Source organism: Lepidochelys kempii, chromosome 5 (assembly GCF_965140265.1).
Source record: "Lepidochelys kempii isolate rLepKem1 chromosome 5, rLepKem1.hap2, whole genome shotgun sequence".
NCBI classification, from domain to species: Eukaryota; Metazoa; Chordata; order Testudines; family Cheloniidae; genus Lepidochelys; species Lepidochelys kempii.
The window spans coordinates 14,887,731-14,913,950 of record NC_133260.1 but is presented as its reverse complement, the minus strand read 5'-3'; the positions used below and the strand labels follow the sequence as shown (position 1 = coordinate 14,913,950).

The following is a 26,220-nucleotide window of genomic DNA, read 5'->3' as shown; positions in this document are numbered from 1 at the left end:
TAATGTGGTACAGAAATTTTCATCTCTGCATCATGCTCTGAGGTGACATTTATCCAGTCAATATAGAGGATAGTTGAAATCATCCATTATTATTGCAATTTCTGCTTTTGTAGCCTCTCTAACCTCACTTAGCATTTCACAGTCACTGTCACCATCCTGGTCAGATGGTCAGTAGTGTATTCCTTCTGCTATACTCATTATTCAAGATTGGAATTTCTATCCATAGAGATTCTACAGTTCAATTTTGATTTATTATTTTTTTTTACTATATTTGATTCGGTTTTCTTTCAAATAATGTGCCACTCCCCCACCAGCACAAGCTACTTTGTCATTCCTATTTATTTTGTACCCTGGTATTACCATGTCCCATTATCATGATTTCACCAAGTTTCTGAAATGCCTATTATAACAATATACTTGATTAATGCCAGACACTCTTGTTCATTCATTGGGTGCTGTACAAACACCAAACAAAAAAGATGTTCCCTGTCCCAAGGAAGAATGATCTCAACTGAGATCTTAGCTCTAGGAGCTACCAGACATAAAGAGTAAATAATGATTGAGAAGCTTTTAAAAAAATTAATTAAAACTAGACCCCAACAGCAATCCATGTTAAATAGGTGCATTGTCAGCTACAATAAACTCTTTCCCCAACATGGGACACTGCAATTGAGTCTCCCCCAGCTCTTTGTTTACATTCCGTAGAGCCTCTTTTCATTCCATGAGTTCTAGACTACCTGAATTCAATGCTCAAGTTAAGACTTCCCGAGGCATGTTCTTCAGTGAGTCTATGAAAGCCTAGATACAGCCTGGCCACTCTGCAGTTTTACGTTATCCAAGACCCCCCTGGAAAAATCATGGAGCAGGTCCTCAAAGAATCAATCCTGAAGCACTTGCATGAGAGGAAAGTGATCAGGAACAGCCAGCATGGATTCACCAAGGGAAGGTCATGCCTGACTAATCTAATCGCCTTTTATGATGAGATTACTGGTTCTGTGGATGAAGGGAAAGCAGTGGATGTATTGTTTCTTGACTTTAGCAAAGCTTTTGACACGGTCTCCCACAGTATTCTTGTCAGCAAGTTAAAGAAGTATGGGCTGGATGAATGCACTATAAGGTGGGTAGAAAGCTGGCTAGATTGTCGGGCTCAACGGGTAGTGATCAATGGCTCCATGTCTAGTTGGCAGCCGGTATCAAGTGGAGTGCCCCAAGGGTTGGTCCTGGGGCCGGTTTTGTTCAATATCTTCATAAATGATCTGGAGGATGGTGTGGATTGCACTCTCAGCAAATTTGCGGATGATACTAAACTGGGAGGAGTGGTAGATACGCTGGAGGGGAGGGATAGGATACAGAAGGACCTAGACAAATTGGAGGATTGGGCCAAAAGAAATCTGATGAGGTTCAATAAGGATAAGTGCAGGGTCCTGCACTTAGGACGGAAGAACCCAATGCACAGCTACAGACTAGGGACCGAATGGCTAGGCAGCAGTTCTGCGGAAAAGGACCTAGGGGTGACAGTGGACGAGAAGCTGGATATGAGTCAGCAGTGTGCCCTTGTTGCCAAGAAGGCCAATGGCATTTTGGGATGTATAAGTAGGGGCATAGCGAGCAGATCGAGGGATGTGATCGTTCCCCTCTATTCGACATTGGTGAGGCCTCATCTGGAGTACTGTGTCCAGTTTTGGGCCCCACACTACAAGAAGGATGTGGATAAATTGGAGAGAGTCCAGCAAAGGGCAACAAAAATGATTAGGGGTCTGGAACACATGAGTTATGAGGAGAGGCTAAGGGAGCTGGGATTGTTTAGCCTGCAGAAGAGAAGAATGAGGGGGGATTTGATAGCTGCTTTCAACTACCTGAAAGGGGGTTCCAAAGAGGATGGCTCTAGACTGTTCTCAATGGTAGCAGATGACAGAACGAGGAGTAATGGTCTCAAGTTGCAGTGGGGGAGGTTTAGATTGGATATTAGGAAAAACTTTTTCACTAAGAGGGTGGTGAAACACTGGAATGCGTTACCTAGGGAGGTGGTAGAATCTCCTTCCTTAGAGGTTTTTAAGGTCAGGCTTGATAAAGCCCTGGCTGGGATGATTTAACTGGGAATTGGTCCTGCTTCGAGCAGGGGGTTGGACTAGATGACCTTCTGGGGTCCCTTCCAACCCTGATATTCTATGATTCTATGATTCTATGAAGACAAACACAGAAAACAGATCACCAGGCTATGAGAAAAGAGGCTTCCACTCTACGTTGTGATTTCCATTCTAGCAGTCATTTCCCCCCCACATACACACACATAATGCAGCGAAGGAGTGTCATTAAAATTCCTCCTTCAGATCCAGCCAGGAAGGAGCTGGATTCCTAGAGGGCCTGTGTGTGCTGAGACTTGGTACAAGCTCAGAAAAGCAAGGGAGCCTTATATCTTGTGGTCTGAATAAAACCACGTATTACTGATCTACCACAGTAGATTTGATTTGATTCAAACTAAATGGCTATGCTTGGTTTGAGTGTGTGTATTCAGCCATGCTAGAAGCTACGCATTTGAAGCAAGCTCTGCATATATTAAGCACATTTTCCCCCCCGCCTTGTATGTATTTAATACCTATTAAATTACTCCAACACTGTTTAACGCAGAGTCAACATCATCACCTGGACCTGCAGTGCCAGTGTGTGGTGGGGGAAGGCTGGGGGTTCAGCAGGGGGAAAGGAAATAGGTCAGTTCCTTTATTTGAAAGCAGACAGATGCTCAACTGGATCCTTCTAGACCACTGCAGTACAATGAAGGACAAGCTACCCACACAGCACAATACACACTAGGGCTGGAAAAGGCTTCGGTTTTAAAAAAGTAGGCAGGATTTATTTTTAAATGGGAGGCACCATGGGGGGAAAAACTGTTTCCAGAAAAGGTCTCTCTCCCTTCACTTTGCCTCCTGAGCACCAGTTGTTTTTTGGCTGTGGCAAATCCTGGAAAGTGGGTGGAGGGATTATTCTATGGGAGGGCATGGCTGGACAGCAAGCGGACATAATGCAGTTCGGTGAAGCCGTGGCTGAAGTGGGGAGGGGAGGGACTGGCTTTCAGGGCTGGGCAGAGGGCAAAGAACAAAGCACTCGGCACACAGGCCAGCCCCTCCCCTGCCAGTCCACGGGATTGAGGAGGGCTCTGGCACCCAAAAGAACGAAAGGCTTAACTTGGAGACTTCAGCTGAAACGTGCCTTCAGTCTGCGGGAGAGGCACCGACTCCTCCCCCTCCAGCCCCCCCACACTGACTCCTCCATGCATGACCCAGCTGCAGCGCACTAAGGAATACACTGAGGGAGGGGCATGTTGGAAAGGACGGGGATTGTAAACTAGGGGGCTGGTCCAGCAGCCAGGCAAGGAAAGCAAACTCCACGCCCAGTCCTTTGTAAGGCCTCTTCCTCAGGGCGCTGTTTACGGGTTATTACAACCCTCACAAACGAGACAGAAATCGCTGGTCCTAATCGCCACAGAAATTGGTCAAATAAGAGATATTACCTCAGCCACCTTGTCTCTCTAATGTCTTGGGACCCACACAGCTACAGCTACACAGCATGCTAATCCCCACAAGCATTTCTGGCCTCTACCAGCAAAGGGGGCAGGGGGAACTCCCCTTCCCACTGCCCCCAGCTTCCTCTTCTTTATGTATCCCGCCCTGAAGAAGAGCTGTGTGTGGCTGGAAAGCTGGTCTCTTTCACCAACAGAAGTTGGTCCAATAAAAGATATTACCTCACCCACCTTGTCTCAGCCAAATGATAGGCAGAGATCTCTTAACCCTTTCCAGACTGCAGCTTTACTTTACTAATAGCACCTAGTTCTTATACAAGGGGTTTCATTTGTAGCTCTCAAAGCGCTTTACAAAGGCGGTCTGGATCATTATCCCCATTTTACAGATGGGGAAACCGAGGCACAGAGAGGTGAAAGGTCACCCAGCAGGCTAGTGGCAAAACTGGGAATAACCTCGGTCTCCTGGGTCCCAATCCAGTGCCCGATCCACTAGGCCACACTTTTGTGGCAATGATATTTTACACTTGTAAAATGCAGGTTGTATACACTGTGTCTGCAGATTTACCTGCCTCTCCCATTATGTGTTAGTTTCCACACTTTTCAACGCATGGGGTTTGGTTCAGTTTAAACTGTAACAATCCTTGGTGACACCCAACGTTTTCACTGCGGTGGGGTTTGGTTGGATTGGGTGACTTCCCAGGATCGCTTTGCTTTGAGGAGAACGCTGTGCAGTGCTGTATTTGTTTTCTCCTAAGCAATTGTGGGATGAAGCCTGCAGTGGTTGCTGAAGCCAGTCTCAGCTGAGATCTGGGGGGCAGCGCACCCCACCTCTGCACCTCATGAACTGTGCAGAGCCCACACGTTCATTTCAGACGGCACACCCTAGGAATAGTGCCCCCTGTGTATCTCCCTGCTGAGGTTCTAGGGTCCACAGTGATGTTTGTTTATTATGAGATAAAGAAGTGAGTCAGGTTGACCTTAAGGGTGAAGGGAGAATCTGGGGAGGAGTGGCAGCAACAGTGGAGAAGAAACAGGCCTTGAGGAACCAAGGAAGAATCTGGATTCTCTCTGCTCCAGAGCTTCCCCTTTGCCCTCATGCTCTCCCATTTCCTTCCCCTCTCAGAGTCTCCTATACTGAGGTCTGCAGCATGCTAGCTGCTTCCGTGGCGCTGGCTCTCCTCCTCATTTCCCGCTACTTCTATTGGTCCAGGCTCTACCAAAGCAGATGGATACAAGGAGGGGAAGCCTCTTCTAGGGGTCGCAGCTACATAACAAGGACTTGGAAGAGACGAAACAGCAGCCACTGTTAAGCTCTGGAGCCAGCAGTGCAGCTGGAGCTGCCAGCAGGAGAGGCATTTGCATAACTCCATGGAAGAAGGAAATCTGGTACCACGTGCAAGGGAGCAGGAAACTAAGCAGCAGGCAGAGAAAATATCAAGCAATAAGCATTCCCATACAGGGGGAGGAGGAAGAGGAGGAGGAGGAGATCAATGGCAGAGTAACACCTACAGGGGCGGGGAGAGCGAGAGAAATAGAACAGATGGGAGGGAGAGGTGAAAATCCCCCTGTTCTATAACACGTACAGTAAACTACAGCCTGGGAAGGGCCAGGAAGGTGGTGAGTTGCTCTTACTGCTCCTCACTGCGTGCCTGTGTGTATCCTGTCTTCCCTACCTTCCACCTGACTCACTGGTTTGTCTCATCTACCTGTTAGGTCTGGTCTTTTAGCTCTTAAGGACAGGAACGGTCATTTTCCGATTGTACAGCACCTGGCACAATGGCACCCAAGCTGGCTGAGGCCAATAGCCACTGCCACATTATTAGTTATTTGTCTTACCGCAGCACTTGAGAGCCCCGATTGTGGACCCCATCATGCCAGGCACTGTACAAATACGGAACCAAAAGTTAGACCCTGCTCCAGAGAGCTTACTACCTAGGTACTGTACATGTGGAATAAGAAGAGCAAGAGAAGATGGAGAAAGTAACTTTTTCCTGATCATCACATTAAAGACAGTTAAAATACGGACAGTCTAACAGTGCTGTAACAAACATGCATGGCATGTTTCAACAACCATGAACAGGAGGATGTTGTCCACAAGACAGACAATCCCTTTATTAACAGAAGTCAGTGCTCTGAGAGGGTGCGGGAATAGCAGCCCCAGTGAGTATTCTAAGGTCTGTATCAGCTACTTGGTAACCTTTGCAGGGGCAGAAATAAATGTCCTGATGCCAGCTTTTTAAGAAGTGTGGGGGCAGAGAAAGTGCAGTGTGGGGAGTGAAGAGGCAAGCAGGTGGAATATGGGGCATGTTATACCGCAAATAGATTTTATTTTCCCAAACATGTGTTTAATTTAAAAGCCTGCCAGGATCTGAAAAACTGTCAGCCACTAAATAATCACAGGGCAGACACATCACAAATAAACATACATCAGTGTGGCTAGTGCTCAGCCACATGCATTGTGGTTTTCCAAGTCATCTAAAATAATGCTGGAGTGGTTAACTGCAAGTGCTGCTTCAGGAGGGCTCTGGAATAATAGTCTCCTGAATCTTGGTGGAACTGACAGCCCAGACGCTGCTAATGGGCCTTTCAGCTCAACATGCCAAGTCCTTCTGAAGGTCATTCTCCCCTGGCAAATTAAAGCAGGGAACAGCAGGAGCAAATTAGCCTGCGTACAGGGCAACTATAACATGTTACTGTGTAGTTTAACCAGTATCACCCTGCACAGAACAGCGTGGAATACGGAACCCAATGAACTAGAAGGTGACCAGGAGGGGTTACTATGCAGTTAAGAACTGGTGTAGCAGAGTTAAAAAAACAAAGAAGTCTCCTTGTCAGTGTGAACGTACTTGCAGTTCGGGATGCTTGCGGGTTAACCCGGGATGAAGAGGGGCTGGATGGAGCGAGGGGAGAAAAAAAAAGAAAATGACTCCATCTCTGTGTGGTGCAAACACCACTCATTTGTGTTGTTGCAATTTTTCTCGTTATTCTGACCCAGTTAGTCATTGGAGTTTGTTAAAAAGCCATATTTGGTTTACTGAATTTCAGGAGACATAAGCAGAGGAATGATGGGGGTCATATTCCTTACCGTAAAACCACATTACTGAACAGTTACAGTTCACTGATCAAGAATCCTTCTAATCCAGGGTTTCCCCAACCTTCACAACTGACCCCCCTTTAAGGAAATGAACCGAATCACGACCTCCCTGCATCCCTGCTTTGTGTTGTTAAAGGCCTACACCCCTGAATTTATACAACAGTCCTTCACACCGCCACTTTCCTCAGGAAATGCGGATGTAGAGTTTCATAATAGGATGCTTCCTCTCTTTTCTGACATGCTTTCATGAGCAGAGATATAGTCACAAGTACTGACATTTAAAATACCATCCCTGGTATCTGAGTCAACACCCATAAAATGGGCCCATTCAACACCTCGCAGCTGTTTCAGGCTCTCTGAAAACTCAGGCAGGCATTGCTGCATTTGTTACATTTGGGTCACATTTTGAAGGTTTTCTTTAGAACCATAACGGGTGGAGACTTATTTAATAGAAGGAAAAAAAGTCGGAGTTTCTAGAGAACAACTGAGAGACTGTCCGTGCCCCACCCCCAGCAAGCCCCGAGCAGCAGGGTCCCCACTTTGGGGACCACTTCTTTACGAAACCAAACCAAGCCTTGCAGATGTGTGCAGCAAATAGAAACATATTTACAAACAAATATCTTGGGTATGTTCTTCATGATAGTGCCGTCAGCACTGTTCAGGTAAGGAAGTAGCGATCCACACAAACTGTAGCTAATCTTGACTTACATGGAAACAAGCCGGTTTGAGAATATTAGACAAAAATAGAGCTTTAAGATTGATATCAAGCTCTCCCAAAATGATAGCTGTTTCTCTTTAAACATGGGAAAAGATTAGCAAAAGAGCATTTAAAGGTTACTGCTAAATTAAAAAAAGAGTGGTGACTTTTTTGCTTCTAAATGATGCAGAAATAAAGCCCGAAAGACATTGTTGTTTTTTCCTCTACTTGTTTTTTATTTTAGCAGTTCAGGCCTTGTCAAACCATGGAAGACTCTTGAGCTACTGGGGAGTTAGTGATGTAATGACATTGCAAAAGACTGAAAGCTGAGCCATTAGGAAGGAAAGGATTTAAGTCAGGCTATTTAAAACCAAGTGATGTGGCAATTTCTCTCATCACTTGGGGTTTTAAAATCAAGAAGTATCACTGAAAATATGCTATAGTTCTAACAGAAGTGATGGGTTTGATGCAGAAATTACTGGATGCTGTTTGTTGGACTGCAGAAGGTCAGATTAGATCAGCGTTTCTCAAATGTAGCCACCGTGGCTGCATGTGCCCACCAAGGGGTTTTCTTGTGGCCACAGCCTCCTGGGCAGTAATGGGGTGAGAAAGCAAAGCATTCACCCCTTCCCTGGGGCCACCAGTAGGGTTTGCCCCCCTCTGGAGCCACAAACACCAGAGGAGCAGGCAGCCAGTGTGAGTTCCCCCCTTTCCCAAGGGTAGTGGAGCTAGGGCTTCCGGCTTCAGCCCTGGGGCATTGGGTGGCAGCCTCCAGTCATGGGGCTTCAGGTTCTGACCGCAGGGCTTTGGGCTCCATCCCCCGGCCATGGGGTTATGGGTTCCGGCCCACATCGCCCATGGCCTTCACTGGTGTCCTCAGCCCTCCATTGCCCCTGGCCCCCACTGCCTCCCTACCCACCTCTCCATTCAGAGAATAATTTGTCGCCCGGCTTGCCAGGGCTAAGTAAATCTGCTGTGAAAAGCAATATTAACAAACCTATAAATATGAGTTTTCACATGAGCAGACTTAATTGCTAACAAGTCTTAAAAAAAAAAGCAACCAAAAAAACAAAAGAAACAAAAAACAAAAAAAGAGAAGAACATGCAAAGCACATTATTTTGTTTCTCTTCTGTTTAGAGCCAGTAAAGAATAGAGACAACTGTACGTTATTTTTATTACTGAGTCTGAAAAAAACTCTACATAAATAAATTACAATGATTTGGACATGGATATGTGTATATTTATTTGTTTTTCCTAAAGTTAATTAAGTATTTTAGGAAAAATTGTCAGAGCATTCTAAGACCACCAAAAAATTTCTTGTGGGAACTCCTGGATTAGATGACCAAAACAGTACCTTCTGGCACTGAAAGCCATGAATCTATGAAAAACTTTGTTTTCTGTGTATTTTTGCTAACCACCTTTTGACCTGGGTGCCTAATTAACACATGAGGGAAAGGATGCCTTTCCTAAGGCTTGTGAGAGCTCACAATGCTCTCCCCCTGCGATTTCCAAAGAGTCCTCCACCAAGGCTGTGGAATAGCGCATTCCTGATATTCCTCTGGTAAAGTCAGGCAGAAAAAAAACCCTCTCATTGAGTCTTTTCATTTCTTTATATATCATACAGAAGTGCAAAAAAAAAAAAAAACCCACAATTTTCAGTAAACATCCTTTGCCCACTGCTTGTAAGACAACAACAAAACCCCACTAAAGCCAAGCAGTCCACAGTGAAGGCAAGAACTTCATCCATGGCTCTCCCCTGTGGCAATAAAAAAGCAGAGATAAACCCCAAATAAATCCCAACTAGGTCCTGAAAACCTAGAGCAGAAGATAAACGTCAGTCTAGTTGTCGCAGAGGTGATGCCTATAGAAAACTTGACTACCGTTCGGCAGCGGGTGTGCTGAGCCCATGGCTCCCCAGTCTCCCCCGTTGTCTCCCCTCTTATATTTATATTGTAAGCTCTTTGGGACAAAGACCGCCTTTTTGTTCTGCATTCGTACAGCACCAGGGATCCGGGCCCAGGACAACAGCATTAGGAACTGCTGCAATACAAAAAGTAATAAACTAAGGTCCACTAAAGGTATATACGAGAAATCCTAAAGACACTGTCAACTAAAAGTCCCCACACCGCCCTTTCCGAATTTTTCTCAAATTTAGCGCGGTGTGACAAAGCTCTGTCCTTGCCTCCATGGGTCCCACTTTTCCTGGCGGATTTCGCTAGCCTCAGAGGCTCACTGTGACCCTCCACGTAACCCTTCTTTCTCTAGAGACAAGGGTCACAGCCTACAGAGCCATCTTCATCATAAGCCAGAAAGGGAGGTGAGGAGAAGTTATCCTTCCTTGCACAGTCTTTGTTGTCTCCCAGTGATTAATCAGGGGGCAAAGGTTGGGGGGGGGGGAGCCCAGGCCCACCCTCTACTCCAGGCTCCAGCCCAGGGACCCTAATAGTATCAGCTATGGTAGCTGACCTTTTAGAAACATGACATGTACAATTCCCTGGGCTACTTCCCCCACAGCAGCCCTCATTTCCTCAAGCTCCACTTCATCCTTACCTCAGGGCCTCCTTCCTTGTGCCTGATATGGTGTGTACTGCTCAGTCTCTCCAACAGCGCAACTTCCTCCCACAGCTCCTGACATGCACACCCATCTGACTGGCTGGGAGGCTTTTAACTAGTTTCAGACAACCCCTGATTGGCTTCAGGTGTCCCCATCAACCTAGCATTCTCCCTGCCTTCTGGAAAGTTTTTAATTCGCCCCAGGTGTCTTAATTGACCTGGAGCAGCTTCCATTTCATTTAACCTGGTACCAGGGATTTGTTTAGCCTGGAGCTAATATATCTATCTCCCACTACTCTATAGCCATCTGGCCTTGCCCCGTCACAGCGGTCATAAATTACACCTAAGATTACTTGAAATGAAGGATTTTACAGAAAAAAATAATTGTATTATAGTAGCACCGAGACTGGGGGTCTCACTGTTGGATTACCTATATGTCTTCAGTATGGAAATGTCTACACTGCCACTGGAAGCATGCCTCCCAGCCTAGGTAAGCAGCCCTGTGTAGGCAAGGCTTGCGCTAGCAGGCTAAAAATAGCTGCTGTGTGTACACTGCAGCAGCTCAGGTTAGCTACCTGAACTCAGACCCAGCAGGTAGGGTGGGCTGGAGCCCAGGTGGCTAGTCAAGCTTCCTCCAGTGCTTCAACATCCACACAGCTTTTCAGCATGCCAACGTGAGCCCCACTAACACAGGTCTTTCTACCCAGGCTGGGAGGCTCGCCCCTAGCTGCAGTGTAGACACAGTGCTGCTGTGTGCACACAGGGTATGTTTTACTTGTGTAGTCAGCTCCTTTTATCCATTTTAGTAGGTTGTTCCTTCTTTTCAAAGACAGAAGTGATCAGATTAGGGATTAACATCTTCCATTAGCCCCTTTGAAGGGACACAATCCTCTCTGAACATATCATCAATTTTTAAACATTACTCCAAATAATTCCAGGGACAGGATTCTACGGCTGCCCCTAATTCCCCTGCCATTGCGTTGTGGTTTTGCAACCACATTTTTCCTATTTTGAAAAAAGACAGTGTTTCTCCATGAAAGGTCCATATCAAGAGGTACAGGAGAAACAGACAATGCACGAAGAGCTGCCAAATGCAGAGAACAAACAAACCGAAGGAAAGCACAGTTTCGACTTCCAACATGCAGTCACGGTCGCCTCATGCGTTGCTATTGTTATAAGTGAAAAAAAACAAGTCAGACTGTCCCTTTAAGTAAATTCTCCTCACCCTGTTACACAATCTTTAAAACACATCAGCTGCTAAACTCATTTTTTTTTAAAAACCTGAGACGACAGATTCCAGTTGCCAAGCTTTCAAAGCAAAATGTTTGCAGCAGAAATATAACCCCCTTTAAAAAAATCTAATCAGTTTAGCAGCATGGGATAACTTTCATCACCGCACAGAAGTAAAAAAAGAATTTCCCAAAGCCCCACAAGCCTCCATATTTTACCATAAAGCTTTCACCTGAAGAACTGCTGCAATATTACAGACATAAATTACCAGATTAACAGCCTATTTTCCCCAGTCTTTAAACCAGAGAAGAATTTAATCTACCATCTGTCTCCAAGTTCATCAGCTAACGAGGCAAAGGGTACCTATGCTGTTCCATATTTCGAGCTCTCCCGAAGTGAATACTATCCTTTACACCTGTAGAAGACACGGTCCATTGATTTCTAAGGACGATAGGTGAAATGCTGGCTCCATTCTTATAGCGTTAAGTCAGACAGACAAATGACACATATGGAAACTTTTTTCTACTAGTAGCATCCAACAGTGCAGCAACATCAACAGTTCCTGCTTTCTTTTCCTCTCTCATTTAAACACCAAAGATGGTACTTATAATTGCAACACTGAGACACTTAAATCTAATCCTCTCTTAATAACACAGGGGCGCTGTCTTACTGTTTCATTATTGTCAAAGGATATATAGTCCATGAATCTCTCCGACTCACAGCAAGAATTTGCTTCTGGCAAACTGACTTCCACCGCCTCCCTTTGCCAAAAAAACAAGAACACAAGAGCATTAGTTTCCCGAGAGTCAAAAAAGGCTTCCCTCTTCACAGGAACACACCATAATGTCAGAAGCACAAGGGGAAAGAGGCCACAAAATAATATTTAAAAGAATTCTCCCAAACCTTTTGCATTTATGGTAGATAAGCCAGAAAGGCAGAAAAACAGCAGTCTGACATATAAGGGCCACAGGGTGTGCCCAGGGGATTTAGGAGCCAAGCTCCCTATGGAAAGTCACTAAGCTGCTTTTGAAAATCCTCCTCGTACATTTTCAAATGTCATTGATTTTACGTGCTCAACCAGAGACACCCTACGCCTGCATTTCAAAAGTGCTGAGCACCCCGCTGTTCCCCATTGCAGTCACCCAAACATCACGCCACCCCAAATCAGTAGTCACTTTGGCCTCACTCGCTAAACTGAGAAGTACAAACAATAAGCCAGGAGAGTAACAGGTTAAGTTTCTCAGCAGGATACTGAAAGGAAAGACTCCTGGAGCTTACATGATCGACTGGGCAAGTCGGGAGGAAGTGGGTGTGTGTGCAAAGAAAGTAGTTTCATAGCAGTCTGGAGAGATCTGCAGAGATGCACAGCAGCAGCAGCCACTTGTTCCCTCTTCAGTGTTGACCACAAGGAATCACGATAATTAAGAAGAACATTTGATAAGAGAGAAAAGTCAGGGCAAAGTCATCAAAAAAGCCTTAAAAAAATAAAAACAACCACTACGTTTTCATCACTCTAGATCCCCCTCCAAACCAGCTCTTAAAAGTGCGCATTCACGGAACAGGAAAACCATTATACGCTGGACATACAGACCAACTTTCTAAAACTGCCAGGAAAGCGTACTAATCCAGATGCAGAGCCACACCCACCATCGTTACAGTGAGACAAAAAATTGTGTTCTTCCGATTAAAACAAAAATCCACCGTTCAGCCCCTGGTTGAGCAGGGGAGTAGATGTTTTACAAGGCTGATCTAGTTACAGTCCCCAAATCCAGCAGGTGTCATGCAACACCACTGTACTCTGTTGCAACAGTAGAACTTCTGCCATAAGAACACCGGGGACAAGGCACTGGGCTGGGAGTCAGGAGACCTGGGTTCGATTCTCTGCTTTCCCACCAACCTGTTGTATCACCCTGGGCAAATCCCTCCACTTCTGTGCCTCAGTTTCCTAAACTGCAAAATGGGGCTAATGATTAGGGCTGTCGATTAATTGCCGTTAACTCACACAATTAACTCAAAAGAAGTGAATCGCAATTAATGACAGTTTTAATTGCACTGTTAAACAATAGAATACCAATTGAAATTTATTACATATTTTTGGATGTTTTCCTACATTTTCAAATATATTGACTTCAATTACAACACAGAATACAAAGTGTACGGTGCTCACTTTATATTATTTTGATTACAAATATTTGCACTGTAAGAATGATAAACTAAAGAAATAGCATTTTTCAATTCACCTCATACAAGTACTGTAGTGCAATCTCTTTGTCGTGAAAGTGCAATTTACAAATGTAGCTTTTTTTGTTACATAACTGCACTCAAAAACAAAAAAATGTAAAACTTCAGAGCCTACAAGTCCACTCAGTCCTACTTCTTGTTCAATCGCTAAGAAAAACAAGTTTGTTTACATTTACAGGAGATAATGCTGTCCTCTTCCTATTTACCAGGTCTCCTAAAAGTGAGAACAGGCATTCGCATGGCACTTTTGTAGCTGGCATTGCAAGGTATTTATGTGCCAGATATGCTAAACATTCATATGCCTCTTCATGCTTCCGCCACCATTCCAGAGGACGTGCTTCCATGCTGATGCTTACTAAAAAAATAATGTGTTAATTAAATTTGTGACTGAACTCCTTGGGAGAAAATTGTATGTCTCCTGCTCTGTTTTACCCACATTCTGCCATATATTTCATATTATAGCAGTCTCAGATGATGACCCAGCACATGTTGTTCATTTTAAGAACACTTTCACTGCAGATTTCTGAAAAGCTACAGCACTCGACTCAAGGTTTAAGAATCTGAAGTGCATTCCAAAATCTGAAAAGGATGAGGTGTGGAGCATGCTTTCAGAAGTCTTAAAAGTACAACACTCTGATGCAGAAACTACAGACCCCAAACCACCGAAAATGAAAATCAACCTTTGCTGGTGGCACCTGACTCAGATGATGAAAATGAACCTGCATCAGTCCGCACTGCTTTGGATCATTATCTAACAGAACTGGTCATCAGCATGGACGCATGTCCTCTGAAATGGTGGTTGAAGCATAAAGGGACATAAGAATCTTTCGCATATCTGGCACATAAATATCTTGTGACGCCGGCTACAACAGTGCCATATGAACACATGTTCTCACTTTCAGGTGACATTGTAAACAAGAAGTGGGCACTATTATCTCCTGCAAATGTAAAAAAACTTGCTTGAGCAATTGGCTGTACAAGAAGTAGGACTGAGTGCATTTTCTAGACTCTAAAGTTTTACATTGTTTTATTTTTGAATGCAGGGTTTTTTTTTACATAATTCTGCATTTGTAAGTTCAACTTTCATGATAAAGAGATTGCACCACAGTACTTGTATTAGGTGAATTGAAAAATACTTATTTTGTTTATTACAATGCAAATATTTGTAATCAAAAATATAAAGTGAGCACTGTACATTTTGTATCCTTTGTTGTAATTGAAATCAAAATATTTGAAAATTTTGAAAAACATCCAAAAATATTGAAATATATGGTTCTGTATTATTGTTTAACAGCGCGATGAATCATGATTAATTTTTTTAATCGCTTGACAGTCCTACTAATGATTCACTCCTTAGTAAAATGTGTGAGGTTGATGGGGGGAAAGCACTGTATGCTATATGTATGAGCTACATACTATTAATGATTATTGGAAGACAAGAAGCACATTTGCTATATGCCCTCCAGGGTTGGAATTCTGCTACCAGTCAAATTTGCTTTCAATTTGCTCACCTTCCTGCCGAAATTGCCACGTACTTATTAGTGAAGGAGCATCTCCAAATATGACATTTTAGTAAGAGCATGCACATCATAAGATTGGCTTTGAAACTGGACTGCCCCTCAGGTGTCTGCATGTGCAGCTATTAATATGCCAAAAGTGCACATGCAGGCAGGAAATTTAACACCCACACAGAGAAGCAATTGCTTTTTCATACACAGAATCCATTCCTCTCAACAGACCTGGCACGTGCAGTTACTAATCGAGTGCATAAGCGGGGGCTGGCGCACAAGAAGTGCCCTTGCACAAGTGGCCGTGGTGGTGAGGTCTCACTGAAAACACCCCAAGCAAAATTAGCCCAATGAGCTCCACTAGTGTTTTATAGTTCAAATACTCTTAAAGATACAAACAGTAATGTTCTCCTCTAACACAGTGATGTGATTATGAAAGCTGATGTCAAACCACACACTTCTCCACGAGTTTTCTGCTTTTACTTGGGGAACTTGGATTCCTGCAGTCACTAAGCTTTCCATGCCAGATGCACAGGATTTAGACTCAGAGGAATCTAACATGGGCATGGCTAATGACATCCGGAGGAGGGAGAGGGAAGGCAGAGAATCAGGAAAGCAAACACATTTCAGTAGTATACTACTTTTCATGGTCATAGAACTCTGAGCCATGACTCTTGGGTTGTAATCCCCCACCATCTCCTAGCTCTGCCATGGCCATACCAAGACACAACCTGTAGACTCCCAGTTTCTCAGTGAGGATATATTCCTTACCGACCTCAAAGGGGGGCTGTGAGGCTTAACTAGTGATTGTGGTCCCTACATGAAAGACTCTCTGAAATGCTAAGTATTATTAAACACCTATAGGACAGACTCTTCTCTTCCACACAGCACTGAGCTCTATACCATCAGACAGCAGGTCAAGTCAGAGCAGAGAAGTTTCACTGCATCTTCACCAGCTCCTCCGTCTGCACAGGAAACTTAGGTCTTGTCTACACTACAGACCTTCCTATCGCAGTATAACTACTTTGCTCAGGGGTGGGGAAAATCCACACCCCGAATAATGTAGTTATACTGACCTAACCCCTGTGTAGACAGTGCTATGTCAGCAGGAGAGCTCTCCAGTCGACACAGTTAATCCATCTCCCTGATACGCAGTAGCTAAGCAGATGGGTGAGCTCTCTCCCATCAGCTTAGAGGATAGGGTTGCCAACCCTCCAGGATTGTCCAGGAGTCTTCAGGAATTAAAGATTAATCTTTAATTAAAGGTTATGTCATGTGATGAAACCTCCAGGAACACATCCAACCATAACGAAGACCCTCTAATAAGGTTGCCAATTTAAGCACCATAGCAGCACAGCCGCATCAATACAGCATTTTAAGTGTAAAGGTGCCCTGAGTTTGCTGCATTGCTCCGAATCACTTGAGCAATTGCTGCATAACCTACTTGCCATTTAGTGGACAGGGAGGCTAAAAAATATATCAGGGCAACTGCTAAGACAGCTAGGAGCAGCTGTTGCTTTATAAAGGTTAGTGTGTGGCTTACCCCTGCCCGTCAACTATTCCCAGTTCAACACTTACGTCAAGGATCACGATACCCAAGTACTCCTAGGAACGCAGGACAACAGCACAACAGAGCAGGTTTGCACTTGGGTCAATTCAGGCAAGAGTTTCAAGGATCAAGGCTTTAACAAGAAAGCCCACAGGATCAAATACATGTAAGAACCAAGACCGCTTGCCCTAATGTTCTCCCCCATTTTCAGTTTGAAATGATTGTCCTCCCACATGTAATCAGATGGATACATGTGTCTTCCTTAGGATCCAAAGCAATGTGTCCATAGAGTATGTATTTTTCTTTCCCCCGAATGGCCAGGAAGCCAAGAGAATGAGTAAACCCCACCTATTTTCTGATTATATGAATGGGACATTGCAGTTATGTTCAGAACAGATGACAATACAGTGCACTTCTATAGGGCATTTCAGCAGAGCATCTCAAAGCACTTTACACATACGAACTATCCAAGGCCCTTGTAAGTAAGGTAAGGAACAGGCCTCCTACCAGTGAAATGTAGCCACCTCTGAACAACGCCATGTGACAGTTTAAATATCATCAATTGTGGAGGGATGGGGGATTAAGTTTGAGCTGTAGCTCACGAAAGCTTATGCTCAAATAAATTTGTTAGTCTCTGAGGTGCCACAAGTACTCCTTTTCTTTTTGCGATTCCAGACTAACACAGCTGCTACTCTGAAACCTGTCTGGAAAAGGTGCTTACCTCCAATAGTTACAAGTGGCACGGAATATTAATATATTTGAAAGAAAACTTAACAGAAAATTCTGTATTATTACATTTATTTACTTGTGTATAGACAAGTTTGCTGTTTGCCTGTCCCAGTCAGTTTCCTCCTTGCTGGAAATCCACTTACAAACTTCAGCAAGGGAGAAGAAAACCCTTTGTACATTATTTCAGATAATTTATTTTCAACAATTCAGGACATGTTATTTAAAGTGCAATTTAAAAAAATAAAAATCAAATTGACAGGGTCCCTTTAAAAGAAGATGGGAAGAATTTCACAGGAACTGCAGAAGAAGTTTATGGAGATAGATTTCAATTGCCCAAGCTGGAATTGGTTCCTAGGTTAAACGCCCTCAAGCCCTATATTTCTTGCAAGAGTAACCACTAAGAATGGTCAGGACTTCAGTTTTACAGCACATCTGAAAGACTGCACTCACACAATAGCACAGCTTCCCTTGCCATCAGGTAGAGCACCCCTTACTCATAAATGCCAAGGCTTGCAAGATTACATTCATTTACTCCCCACATAGCGTTGGCGAGAAGCTGTTTCTCAAGTAAGGAGGCTGGGCCATCAGTGTCCACAGAAATCAAGTTTTGGGGTTTTTTACAAGTTAAATTCCTAGCTTTTACAGTTGCCAAAATAACCTTCCCAACATAACGGATGCTGTATTGCATTCCTGGGGCTGCAGACAACCTGAAACTACTAGTAGCTCTGAGGGGTGTAAACTACCCCCCCACAACATTTTAATTCATTATTGACTCTGAAACCTAATGGGTATGTGTAAATATCAACACTGCTAATCATTTCACTGCTGATCAGCTTAGCAGAAGGAAACAGATAATGTGCTTGTCTGTCATTACTGGAATTTAAACATTATCAATCTCCTGTAGTATAGCTAGTCTACAGCACCAAGGTGTAATCATGTCAACTTCAGTTTGCTCCTGCTTAGGAAGGCAGAGAGCAGCAGGGGCAGGTACTGGAGTTACAAGGGAAGGGAACCCAAAATGAGAAGCTGGAGGAGAAGGTTAGAGTACCAGAGACTTGCTCTTGCAGCAGTCAGGAGGATGGAAGAGGGTAAACATAGTGGAAACACTCCTCCCCCAAAAAACAAAACTGTGAAGCATGGGGACAATAAAAAGAGAGAGAGAGAGAGAGAGAGAGAGAGAGAGAGAGAGAGAGCGCAAAAGAGCATGCTTTTCCCTTCCAGCAGCAAGCGCTGGGGAAGAGTCAGCAAGACAAAGAGTGCAATGAGGTCACTTAGCACCTTGCTAAGAAGCCAGCCCCCTTCCTGCAATTCACAGTGGGACTCAGTACCCCACAGCTGTCCCATTCTGTATTTGGTATCCATCTCTGGCTACAGCAGCTATCTGGTAAATTTTCAAGCTCTGACCACCACTTTCTGCAGCAACTTGGGTTTCCCCTAGAAGATTCCCATCCCATTAGCAACCCAGCCTGACCCTACTTAGCAATGAGATTGCAGTTCTAGGTGGAATGGCTGGAGGTATTTAACTGCTCTCACAGAGGCCTCACTGCAAATGCATAATGTACAGGTTTGAGCTATGTAGCAGGACACTTTGAATTGGTTTCCTCCTAAACAATTCCTGAGGTCTCACAGAACCCCATGTACGAGAATGTAAGGTAAACTTCAGCATTAGCAATATTAAATGCATGACACCTTCCAGAGTGGAACTGGTATGCAGAGGGCTGAATTCTGACCTTAGATACACATCAGTGGGATCGCTGTGCACGTGTCCAAGCAGAGCTGACGCATAGGACATTGCATTCAGAGGCAGAGTTTTAAATACAAACACAGGCTGAGTTCCCTTATGCACACAACATTTGTACTTCAGCCAAGTGCAACATGCTTAGCCTGATCACACCTCTCTATGCAAGTTCTACTGTGGGCCTGGAGATATAAAATTCAGTGCAGGGCTTCTGCTTCTGGGCCTCTGTGTCAGAGAGAGATTTTGCATCCAGACTGAAACCTTTTACAGTCCTTCGGGATAAAAGTTTTAAAAAACACACTAATTTGTTTTAGATAAAGTGTTAAAACCATTTGCTTGTCAGAGGCGTAAAATCATTGCCAGAGAAGAAAGCAACCCACTGCATCATGCAGGAATCCCTCAGTCAATGCAGGATCCTGCCTTGCAACAGGCCACATTCTCAGCTGGCATAAAGGGACACAGCCAGTGCAGCTCCTGATTCACACCAACTGAGACACTCCACGGATTTTAAGACCAGAAGGAACCACCAGATCATCGTCTGACTGCCTGTATAGCACGGGCCACCGCCACCACGCAGCGCCCGCACAGCAATCCAACAATCAAAATGAGACCTAAGCGTTACAAGCCCCAGGAGACTAGACTACTGTGTGCCACTACAACGCCTGAGGCCCCCGCAATGGCAACGAACTGGGTATATCTAAAAAATTATCTGGGTATATCTAAAAAGAGATATACCCAGATAATTCCTGCAAGTGACCCATACCCACAAGCTGCAGAAGAAGGTGAAAACCCCCCAAGGTCACTGCCAATCTGACCTCGAGGAAAATCCCTTCCTGACCCCACATATGCGGATCAGCCTTACCCTGAGCATGCGAGCAAGAACCAGCCAGTCAAGCACTTGAGAGAGAGAATGCTCGGTACCACCTCAGAGCCCGGGCCCATCTCCCCCATTGTCCTATCTCCAGCTGTGGCCATCTCCGGATGCTTCAGATCAGCTAGTCTGACTCTCTGTATAACACAGGCCATAGAATCTCATCCATTTACCGCTGTACTGAGCCCAATAACTTGTAAACTTTAAAAATAATAATACTGGCTTGCCTATGGCTTTTACATACACACACTACAATAATTCAGTGAAAGGCTGAACAATGACAGAAGTAGAATAATACACTGTAGAAGCTCAGAAATTATCAATACATTCTACACAGAAAGAAAGGGAGTGCTTGTGGCACCTTAGAGACTAACAAATTTATTTGAGCATAAAAATATGGAACCCTTCACGAATTTGCGTGTCATCCTTGCACAGAGGCCATGCTAATCTACTCTGTATCATTCCAATTTTAGAAGATTAGCATGGCCCCTGCACAAGGATGACATGCAAATTTGAGAAGCGTTCCATATTTTTATGCTCAAATAAATTGGTTAATCTCTAAGGTGCCACAAGTACTCCTTTTCTTTTTGCGAATACAGACTAACACAGCTGCTACTCTGAAACCTGTCATTCTACACAAAGAAAACCTGGATTTCATCAAGTAAAATCCTGGTAGTCTGACTGATCCAACTCTCTTGATTTCAGTGGAATTATCAAATTTACACCAGGTTAAGTGAGATCAGAATTTGGCCATCTAGGAAATCAGTCTACAGTAGGAATATGAATAGCTGCTGATCTCGGATACCAGTGATACTTTTCCTTCCTCATGCTAGATGACATTCAGTTGTTTTGCTGTTGGTGTCAAAGGGATAAAACCTTTGGCAATAGCAACTGAGAAAGGAACAGTGGGAACTTTTTACTGACAGGGATTTGTGAATAGCAAGACATTTTCCTCATATTCTATCTTGGCAGCAAAATCTGCAAAAGAAACAACTGCAGAGACCCCATCATTTTTACAGGAAGGGGCAAGAAAGAATCTTTCCCTCTTTCTGTCACATATATGACTAGTAGACTCTAAAAAAAGGTTTCTGACTCCATCCTAATCTAATAAAACCATCCAAGGCAACCTCATTGAGGTTCTGTGCACACAGTCAACTGCAGTAACTGGAGCCAACCCTAGACTTGTTCTTCTTACTTACGGGCACTGTTCCCTCTAAGCTGTGCCGCGTGTGCACACGCACACAGATCCTAAACCCTGCGCACACGGCAAAACACCAGCGTACAAAAATTTGCACAGATGCACAACAATTTGCACAGAAGATATTTTTTGAGCACACAGCCTGTCAAAAATTAGAGGGAACATTGCTTACGGGGTTGTTTGAAGATTCCCCAAAATAGTCCTTACATTAAATTATAGAAGATCAGAGGAGTTTTTAAACTAAGGCCTAGGGGAAAGCTGGCAGGTGCAGAGGAGCACACAGTTGAGACACAGACATCCTTTTGGGGAATACTCTATCTCCTAGTTAAAAGGAGAGGATAGAAATCGATAAAGTACAGGTTGGAACTGAAGAGAAATGGTCAAATGAAAGAGTCCCATTCAATTACACTACAGGAAGGCAGACAACTAAATACTGACAAATTTTATAAGTGCTTGTATAAAAATGGAAGAAGTCTAAATACTAAGATGGGTGAACTAGAATGCCTGGTATTGAGTGAGGATATTGACAGAATAGGCATAACAGAAACTTGCTGGGACGATGATAATCAATGGGACACGGTAATGCCAGGATACAAAATATATAGGAACGACAGAGTAGGTCATGGTGGTGGGCAAGTGGCACTAAATGTCCAAGAAAGCATATAGTCAAATAGAGTAAAAATCTTAAACAAATCAAACAGTACCATAGAATCTTTATGGATAGAAATTCCATGCTTGAATAATAAGAGCATAGCAGTATCGACCACCTGACCAGAATGGTTACATGATTGTTAAATGCTCAAGGAGATTAGAGATGCTACCAAACAGAAACCCCCAAAATAATGGGGGATTTAAACTATCCCCATATTAACTGGGCACATGTCACCTCAGAATGGGATGCAAAGATAATCTTCTCGACACCATTAATGACTGCTTCTTGGACCAGTTTGTCCTGGAACCCACAAGAGGAGAGGCAATTCCTGATATAGTCTTAAGCGGCACAAAGAATCTGGTACAAGAAGTGAACTGCTTAGTAATGGCCACCAAAATAACAACAAGCAGTCTGGTGGCACCTTAAAGACTAACCAATTTATTTGGGCATAAGCTTTCATGGGTAAAAAACCACTTCTTCAGATGCATGGAGTGAAAAAGTCGAAAGCTTATGCCCAAATAAATCAGTTAGTCTTTAAGGTGCCACCGGACTCCTTGTTGTTTTTGTGGATGCAGACTAACACGGCTCCCCCCTGATTCTAGCCACCATAACGTAATTAAATTTCACATCCTCATGGGGTAGTGGGAGGGAAATACCAAAAAACCCATCACAGTAGCATTTAACTTCAAAAAGGGGAACTACACAAAAATGAGGAAGCTAGTTAAACGGAAATTAAAAGGAACAGTCACAAGAGTGAAATGAACACAAACTGCATGGAAACTTTAAGTGTCTGGGTAAATGGTGTAGGGTTTAGGGCTTTGGTTTTGTGGAACATTGGTACACCCTCTGTAGCGTGAGGGAGCTGTATAATTCGGATGGCCTCCACCCCAGTAGAAGAGGGACTAATCTCCTTGAGGACAGGCTGGCTAGAGTAGTCAGGAGGGCATTAAACTAATAGCAAGAGGGAGGTAAAAAGAAGGAAAATGTGACCACCCAATTAGCACAAAATTGAGATGTTACGAACAAAATTAATCAAGGAACCAAAGGACATGAACAGAAGTAGTTCTTAAATTGCCTATACACCAATACTAGGAGCCTGGATAACAAAAAAGAGAAAGTGTAATTGCTCATTTAAGAGCACAAACTCAATCTAGCTGGTATTACTGAAACCTGGTGGGATGATTCGCACCATTGGAACATTAAAATTAATGCCTATAACCTAGGACCCTGTTAAATTCACAGCTATGAAAAACATGTCATGGACCATGAAATCTAGTCTCTCCAGAGAAAACTGGCTATTGTAGGGGGATTACAGTATGCCACCCTTACTTCTGCACTGCCTTCATAGAATATCAGGGTTGGAAGGGACCTCAGAAGGTCATCTGGTCCAACCCCCTGCTCAAAACAGGGCCAACCCCAACTAAATCATCCCAGCCAGGGCTTTGTCAAGCCTGACCTTGAAAACCTCTAAGGAAGGAGATTCCACCATCTCCCTAGGTAACCCATTCCAGTGCTTCACCAAAAGTGAAGGTGGCATGGTATGATATTGCCACCCTCCTACGCCGCCAGGGGGCAGCAGCAGAGAAGTAAGGGTGGCAATACCATACCATGCCACCTTCACTTCTGCACTGTTGCTGGTGGTGGTGCTGCCTTCAGAGCTGGGCTCCCAGCCAGCAGCCGCGACTTTCCCGCTGCCCAGCTGTGAAGGCAGTGCAGAAGTAAGGGTGATAATACCATGACCCCCACCTCCCCATAATAGCCTTGTGATGGATCCCCAGTTTGAGAAACGCTGATTTAAGTGTTTTACATATTTATATTTTTAAATACATATTCATGATTTGTGACAACACTGAAATTTAAGATTTAAATATCTGTAACCGTGAAATTCAAGGTATTTAAACTGCTACGACCACGAAATTTACCAAAATGGACCGTGAATTTAATAGGGCCCTTCCTATAACCTATTTAGGAAGGCTCGAGTGGGCAAAAGGGAAAGGGGGAGTGGCACTCTATGTCAAAATGGCATTACCTGCTTCTCAGTCACAGAATTCTGGGGGGAAAAAAGACCCTGAATGCTTATGGATCAATATCCTAACAGATAAAGCAAAAGATAGGGTACTAGTTGGTGTTTGCTACAGAGCTCCAAATCACAGTAAGGTACAGGATAACCTCCTCCGTATGCACCTGTCTATAATGCATAGGGAAAAAAACTGTGTGATCATGGGGGACTTCAAATTGAGTGGCATATGCTGGAGGTCTCATGCTGCCAGTACAGAAACATCCTTGGAATTTCTAAACATTATAGATGACAATTTCCTAACTCAAAAAGTGTTGCTGCCAACACAGAGGAAGTCTATGTTAGACCTTGTCCAAACAGATAAAAAGGAACAGACCATAGAACTAAAAATTAATGGTAGCCTAGGTACAAGTGAATGTGACTTGATCACATTATAAATGTGCAAACAGAATAAAGTTGAGACCAGTAATACACACACTTGGTGCTTTAATAAGGACAATTTTACAAAAGTGAAAACAATTATGAGCCAAATCAGTTGGGAGGAAGAATTTAATCAAAAAAATGTTAATTATATTTGGGAATCATTTACGAACACCTTACCAGAAGCCCAAAAAGCCACAATTCCACAACTGAGGAACATGGTTAATAAACCAATTGGTCTAGAGGGGAAATGAAGGCAGCTGTAAAAAATAAAAATGAATATAACAAATGGAAGAAAGAGGAAGTTGATAGTAATGAATATAAATCAGAAATTAAGAAAATTGTAGAAAATTGATAAGGGAAGCCAAGGGACACAAGGACAAATCTATGCTACCAAACTTAAGGACAATAAGAAGTTTTGTTAATATATTAGGAACAAAAAGAATCCTGACAATAGTCTTGGTCCACTGCTAGATGGAAGTGTTAGAATTATCAATAATAATACAGAAAAGGGAGAGGTATTCAATAGATAGTTCTGTTCTGTATTTGGGGGGAAAACAGATGATGCAGTCTCATCATATAATGATGATAGTACACTTTCCGTTCCACTTGTACCTCTGGAGGATGTTAAATAGAATTTGCTAAAATTAGACATTTTTAAATCAGCAGGTCCAGATAACTTGCATCCAAGAGCTTTAAAAGAGCTGGGTCAGGAGCTCGCTGAACCATTAATGTTGATTTTCAATAAGTTTTGAACACTGAGGAAGTTCCAGAAGACTGGAAGAAAGCTAATGCTGTGCCAATTTTTAAAAAGCGTAAACAGGATAACCCACGTTATTAAACGCCTGTCAGCCTGACATTGATCCCAAGCAAGATAATGGAGCACATAATAAGGGACTAAAGGAGGGCAATGTTATTAATGCAAATCAACATGGATTTATAGAAGACAGATTATCAGACTAACCTGATATCTTTTTTTATGAGATTACACATTTGATTGATAAAGGTAATAGTGTTGACGTAATATATTTAGACTTCTGTAAGGCATTTGACCTGATGCTGCACGACATTTGGATTAAAAAACTAGAACGATATTAATTTAACATGACACACATTAAATGGATTAAAAACTGGCTAAATGATAGGTCTCAAAATGTAACTGTAAAAGGGGAATCATCATTGAGTGGGTCTGTTTCCAGTGGGGTCCCACAGGGCTCTTGATCCTACGGTATTGAACATCTTTATCAATGACCTGGAAGAAAACATAAAATCATCACTGATAAAGTTGCAGATGTCACAAAAATTGGGGGAGTAGTAAATAATAAAGAGGACAGGTTACTAACTTAGCTATTTAGATTGCTTGGTAGACTGGGCACAAGCAAACAATATATATTTTAATATGGCTAAATGTAAATGTATACATCTAGGAACAAAGAATATAGGCCATACCTACAGGATGGTGGATTCTAACCTGCAAAGCAGTGAGTCCAAAGAAGATTTGGGGACGGAGGTGGATAATCAGCTGAACTTGAGCTTCTAGTGTGATGCTATGGCCAAAACAGATAATACAGTCCTCGGATGCATAAACAGGGGACTCTGGAGTAGAGAGGTTATTTTACCTCTATGTTTGGCACTCGTGCAACCGTTGCTGGAATACTGTGTCCAGTTCTGGTGCCCACAATTCAAGAAGGGTGTTGATTAATAGGAGAGGGTTCAAGGAAGAGCCAGGAGAATGAGCAAAGGATTAGAAAAATGATTTCTAGTACCAGACTGAAGGAGCTCCATCTATTTAGCTGCCCTTTGACACAGCTCCAACAATCCTGCTCCAAGCAAGGTGACAAGTAGCCCCTGATCCTGTCCCACAGATGTCAATGGCAGAACTCCCTAAAGAGGGTGGACGGCTTTTTTAACCTAATGCTAAAGTTAGGCTTCAATATCCTACACTGTTGATATTTATCTATGCCCCCATTAGCCCAATACTTATGCCACAATGTTTTATTAGTCTAGGTAGGATCCAGACATACTTTTATTTTGCTGAAAATGGTATGGCAATACACTACAGCTATTATTACATGCTTTAGCTGAGCACTGACTTTGGCCTATACTACATGTTACAAGGTATTCATCATTTTTCTACTGCTTTCAAATCGTTGATTTGTTTTCTTCAGAAAAATTGACTCCAGCTTTTAAATTAATGGGAATTAG

The 26,220-nt window shown here is 43.4% G+C and overlaps 1 protein-coding gene and 2 non-coding genes across 9 annotated transcripts in view; 1 reads left to right on the top strand and 2 right to left on the bottom strand.

The window, feature by feature from the left end:
• The window catches only part of CTIF (cap binding complex dependent translation initiation factor), a 347,267-nt gene that overhangs the window by 318,011 nt on the left and 3,036 nt on the right, over nucleotides 1-26,220 (bottom strand). The window lies entirely within an intron of this gene.
• LOC140912163 (U6 spliceosomal RNA) lies at nucleotides 20,119-20,225 on the bottom strand. Its single transcript, XR_012159241.1, has one exon. It is a non-coding gene; the product is annotated as a U6 spliceosomal RNA (small nuclear RNA).
• On the top strand, nucleotides 20,161-20,262 carry LOC140912165 (U6 spliceosomal RNA). Its single transcript, XR_012159243.1, has one exon. It is a non-coding gene; the product is annotated as a U6 spliceosomal RNA (small nuclear RNA).